Source organism: Lepidochelys kempii, chromosome 5 (assembly GCF_965140265.1).
Source record: "Lepidochelys kempii isolate rLepKem1 chromosome 5, rLepKem1.hap2, whole genome shotgun sequence".
NCBI classification, from domain to species: Eukaryota; Metazoa; Chordata; order Testudines; family Cheloniidae; genus Lepidochelys; species Lepidochelys kempii.
Genome location: NC_133260.1, coordinates 30,625,382 through 30,631,381, shown reverse-complemented (window position 1 = coordinate 30,631,381; position 6,000 = coordinate 30,625,382). Strand labels below are relative to the sequence as shown.

The 6,000-nt window shown below is 44.3% G+C and overlaps 1 protein-coding gene across 2 annotated transcripts in view; it reads left to right on the top strand.

The window, feature by feature from the left end:
* The first annotated feature begins 873 nt into the window (after positions 1-873).
* The window catches only part of CCL28 (C-C motif chemokine ligand 28), a 53,861-nt gene continuing 48,734 nt past the window's right edge, over positions 874-6,000 (top strand). Inside the window, exon 1 of one of the 2 annotated variants that reach the window (XM_073343900.1) lies at positions 874-889. The gene's annotated coding sequence lies outside the window, so the exon portion shown is untranslated. Of the gene's footprint in view, positions 890-5,433; positions 5,631-6,000 lie in introns of those variants that run through there. The other variant, XM_073343899.1, reaches the window with a different exon arrangement.

The window sequence follows — 6,000 nt, the reverse complement described above, 5'->3', positions numbered from 1 at the left end:
TGACTTAAAATGAACAAAAATACCATTGCTGTACTAAACACATGCAAGCTTTAACCAAGTAGCACTTTAATAATGTTAGGAAAATTTTAACATGAAGCAGTTATGTCAGCCGAACCAAAGTTAGGCCAATGCAGGAATGCTCGGAAAGTTCCTGAATGAGATAGGTAGGATGAAAGAATGCTTGTTAAGTTGCAAGGAGTGAATTAAGGAGGAGACCTGCATTCCTGCATTATCGTACCAGATGTTCTGAGAATGAGAAGGAGACGCACTGTCTCCACTCCCTGTTTCTGTTTCATGTATGTTCTTTACTCCTCGTCTCCTGTTTGACAACTGGATTGATAAGAAAGTTGGGGAGGCATAACGACTTGCAAAAAGCTATATACAATAGGGGATAGGTATGCATGCATGATAAAGAACTTTTAACTAACAAAGGGGAGGGGGGTTTGGGCTATTTCATGAATGATCTGTGACGCGACGGACCTGTCTGTAAAAACCTATTAGTTTTACCTAAGAGGTAGCTGGTTCTCTTCGGAGACGGGCTGCTCTCTATTGTTTTGTGCACTGTTCAATAAAGAGCTTATACTTGGACTTTGCTGGTGTTGCCTGTCTCTCTGCAGTCAGACAACGAATCGTGCCATCTGGGGTTCGAGTCCCCGACAAATTGGTGACTCCGCCGGGACCCGTCTGACTCTCCAGCGTAGGATCAGACTCTAAAAGCAACGCAGAGCGCGTCCTCTGGCTTTGAGGAGCCTTACCGATGATCTGATTCCTGCGTCAGCAATAAGGCGTGTTCTGCGAACCAGCTGAAGCCCGTAGAAATCCAGCAACATCCACCTACCCGTTGAGTAGGCTCCAGATCCAGGTCTTCGGGGTTCGAGTCCCCGCAGAGGTAAGTGATCGCTTGATAATAAGGGTTGGGGATTGTGGGTTTGAGTCCCCTTTATACCTAGGATGGGACAATTTGGCAGTAAATGCCCGGGGGACGCCCCGTTGTCTCTAATACTCAGAGATTGGAAGGGAATCTCTGAAACCACTGGTTTAACTAATGAGAAATCAAAATGAAAAATCTGTGTCAGGTTCAATGGCCAGCCTTCACCACTCATTTGTCCCCGACTAAAGATTGGCCAGCCTGCGGAACCTTTTTCGCAGACGGGATGGATTCCTTAAGAGATATTTTGGTCGATCTTAGACTGGGACAAATGGATTATCTGTTTGTATGGTATAATTATAAGCCAAAAGAAGGACGTATGGCCTTTGAAGCTGTTTGTATGGAAGAATCTAAATCTCCCCCGCCCTACGCCCCAGAAACTCGGACAGAAGAAGATGAGTATATCCCGATGGGGGTACCGCAGAGGCGGAGCCAATGAACAAAGAGGGAGGATGGGAAGAAAAAGGGCTATGTCCAAGGAGCGGGCCCTTTGGTTCTGGGTCCCCTGCAAGTGCAAAACTCCTCCAATCTCCTTTGCGGGCTTACCCTGTTCCACAAGTTAGCGGGCAGACTCAAATGGTGCTTACCCACACTCCATTTACAACTGCAGATTTATTAAATTGGCAGCATTCTATGCCACGTCTTCGGGATAACCCCGAAGCGGTAGAGAGAATGTTCCAAACTATTTTCTCTATCCACCTACTGACATGGGCAGATGTAAATCAACTGATGGACACCCTCCTAACCGAGGATGAAAATCAAAAAGTCAAAGAAAAAGCTGCAGCATTTCACCAAACTCAGCAAGCTTGGGGAGCTATGCCCACCGCTGAGCCTAATTGGGATCCAAACCCAGCTGGGGGAAGAGAAGGATTGAGTCAATACCGACAAGCTATTATGCATGGGCTAAGGGCAGCGGGGAAGGCTACCCCGAATTGGAGTAAGGTTACGGCATGCGTACAACTCCCTAATGAACACCCCTCCGATTTTTGTACCCGATTAACCAACAAGATGAGGAAACATAGCACCGTAGATTTAGAATCAGACTCTGAAAAGGAAATGATCAAGATAGTGTTTATGGCACAGTGTGCAAAGGACATTGCAAAAAAGTGTAGGGAAAACCCGAATGGAATGCAAGGAAAAAGCCTACCTAAAGTAGTTAGTATCGCAACCCGAATCTATAATGGGAGGGAAGAAAAGAGGAAAAGGGAGAAAAGGAAGGAAAAACTAAAAGATATGAAGGATCAAGTGTGGCTGTTGGCAGTGGCCATGTCGGGAGGCAGAGAAAGGGGCCACGGGTGGAATCACAGTTCCCAGGGAGGACTCACTGGAAGGGAAAGGGGTAGATTCGTTAGAGGACAAGCGGGGCGCGGAGGTGGTATGGATACGGAATGTGACAGGTGCCATTATTGTGGTGAGGAAGGACACTGGAAACGAGAATGTCCCCGTAGGCAAAAGGCTGACTGTATGCCTGAGATAGTAGGTCAATTCTTTGTAGACCATAAATGAAGGGAGGCGCCGCTCCCGTGGGGCCCTGAGGTTTATGAGGCCAGAATGATACAATTTAAATGTGATGCTCGATTTCCAGTGGTCCCCCTAAAAATAGGACAAGAAACTTATGAATTATTGGTGGACACGGGGGCCACACATTCAGCTATACCTAAGGGGGCGGCACCAAAGAATCAATTGGAAAAATATGTAGTGGGAGTCACTGGAAAACCTGAATGACATTATATGACCAAAAATTGTATGGCCACTCTAGGTCCCTTTTCTGTTCAGCACTCCTTCTTATCAATGAATGGTCCAGTGAACCTACTGGGAAGGGACTTGTTATGTAAATTGCATGCCCAAATATCCTGTACTCCTAAAAGCATTTCCGTTCGTTTCCCAATGGAAAAAGTTTATCTGCTAACACATTTATACGCCTTGCCCATGAAATGAGAGCTCGTATGCCAGCCCTACAAAATACTTCATGCTGGTTGTGCTCATTAATGCCAGCCAATAGCCAAAAGGGTCTTCTCATGGTCCCTATTCCCCTTAGTGCAATGAATATGACCTGGACCCCATCCTGAAAGGATTCCTCAGGCAATTTAAATATTACCTGGGCTGATACCGACATCTCTAAAAGCAGGTATGTAATAGTTTGGAAACAAGTTGGTCAATGGTGCCTCTTAAAAGAAGGGAAAATAGCATTAGGTAATAGTGAGTGCAAAGCTTACTTTAATGGCACTCATTTTGGGAGTAAGAGAGGTCCTAATATCCCTCTCCTGGATGGGGCAACTTTTAGTACCTCTGCATGGCACAGTTTTACAGGTAACAAGTGCAGCTTACATGGGGAAGAACATTTCCTGTGTCAAGGTCACAAATTGGTGGAACACTATGTTATATATTGCACACTTGAGTATAACCTGACAACTCATACTATGTGCTTATGTTCCTCCAATGCCTCTGCGACTAAATTCTCCCTCCTCCCATCTTGGACAGGATGGTACAGACGTATTAATAATACCTGATCTAAAGTCACTCTTACTCTCTTCGAAGTATACTGGGTGTGTGGTAACAAGGCATACCTAGCCCTCCCTCCTTCATGGTGTGGCTCCTGCTATTTGGCTTGGTTAGAACCACCTGTAGTATATCGCGCACGACTTCCTAAAGGGAAAATCAGAAATGTGAGAGGGGCTGAGGAAGACATTAATGACTCTCGTCCCCTTACTTGGCGTTCCCTAAACGATTGGACAGGTGCTTGTGCAGGATTCGTCGTCGCCTGTGGAGGTGCCACTTGGCGCATTGGAGAAGGAGTCATAAGACTTCAGGGAGTGTTGGAGGTAATGGCAAATACTACTGCTGAGGCCTTGATAGATTTAGCAACTGAGCAAAAAAAAAAAACTAAGGCAGATGGTTCTCCAGAACCGCTTGGCGTTAGATATTTTGCTGGCCTCTCAGGGAGGAACATGTGCATTAATCGGGCAGGAATGCTGTGTATATGTTCCAGATGTTTATAACGCCACCTGGAAAAGAGCAAACCACCTTATACAAGTTGCAAAAGACCATGGAGGAGAGCAGGTTGACTCGTAGTGAAGCAATTTTTCAACTGAATTCCAGATATAGGTGGCTGGCTACATAACCTGCTTCGCAGTGCTGTGGTAACTATTTGTGGTTTAATAGTTTTTATGTTCTGCTAAGATGTGGCTGTTGGATGGGTACTAAGCTGTGTCCTACCAACTAGTGGATATTTCCATCTCACCACTTACAGTAGTCAGTGTGTCCCAAGAGTTCCGCACGGCACTCTGGGGACAAAGGGGGGACTGTTAGGAAAATTTTAACATGAAGCAGTTATGTCAACTGAACCAAAGTTAGGCCAATGCAGGAATGCTCGGAAAGTTCCTGAATGAGATAGGTAGGATGAAAGAATGCTTGTTAAGTTGCAAGGAGTGAATTAAGGAGGAGACCTGCATTCCTGCATTATCGTACCAGATGTTCTGAGAATGAGAAGGAGACACACTGTCTCCACTCCCTGTTTCTATTTCATGTATGTTCTTAACTCCTCGTCTCCTGTTTGACAACTGGATTGATAAGAAAGTTGGGGAGGCATAACGATTTGCAAAAAGCTATATACAATAGGGGATAGGTATGCATGCATGATAAAGAACTTTTAACTAACAAAGGGGAGGGGGTTTGGGCTATTTCATGAATAATCTGTGACGCGACGGACCTGTCTATAAAAACCTATTAGTTTTACCTAAGAGGCAGCTGGTTCTCTTCGGAGACGGGCTGCTCTCTATTGTTGTGTGCACTCTTCAGTAAAGAGCTTATACTTGGACTTTGCTGGTGTTGCCTGTCTCTCTGCAGTCAGACAACGAATCGTGCCGTCTGGGTTCGAGTCCCCGACAATAATGTACATATATACATTATATTTTTAATTGACTATGTACACATCAACTACACTACATGTACTTTCGGGGTGTGGATTAACTTGTCAGACCTGGGCTCATCTGATGTCACGGTTTCTCCTCACAGGGCCAGGACACCTTGTGACACTCCTCCGCAAACTATTAGTTTTCTTTTTACAATGCTTACAAGAAATTATTAATGAGTCGTAAGGAGATTTTTGAGGCCCTCTTACAAATTGTGGTGGAGGCATTTCAAGCATAAGTGGTAATAAAAAAGTCCAAAAATGTTTGTATGAGGTGTGGATAAGTGGCAGTTGAAACTGGCATTGGTGGTGGAGCAGAGAAGCAATGCAAGAAGAGACAAGCATGGAGATTCACGGAAGGGCAAAGCTACAAAGGGTCTTGGAAGTCGGGACAAAAAGCTTTAAGGGTAGGTTGGGTAGAAAGTGGAGGGATTCAACAAGGGGGTAGACATGGTCAGAACAACAAGCAAGAAAGATTAATTTGGTATTTACATTTTGTATAGACTGGGAAGAGAGCGGGTGCAATGTGAGAGATAGGGAGGCTGTAGATATAGAGGAGACAATCACACTAATCAAGACAGCGGATAATGAGTAAGTATTCTGGTTTGTGTGAATAGAGAAAACAAATTTTATGCAGGAAGGAACATCAAAGTTTGAACACAGCTTGTCTGTGTCAAGGGAGAGGAAAGAGTGAAAGATAGATTTTATGTTTTGACTTGAGTGATTGAGATGATGGTGACTCATTCAAAAGTGACAAAGAATGAGAAGAGTGGACATGGCTTCAGAAGAAAGGTAAGAGTTTCAGTTTTGGTCTTGTTAAACTTCTATTTTAATGGCAAAAACATCCAGATGAAGATACTGGAGAGACAAATTGAAATGTGGGATTAGATGAAAGGAGACATATTTGTATGTGGCACAAGGTAGATCTGTAAAGTATTCATGTAAAGCTGCTAGATTACTATTTGATATAATGAATGAATGATACTAAGGTAAAACCTGCTATAGGCTGGGATTATAGTGCATTACAATTGGTAATGTGAAACTGTCTATTGACCTCTGTGACACTGGCATACCAGATGGCAGCTCATGCCAAGGCCACTGGCCTCACTGAACATTGACAAATGCATAGCTGGAAAACAGTTTGGCTCTCATGTGTTAGCAT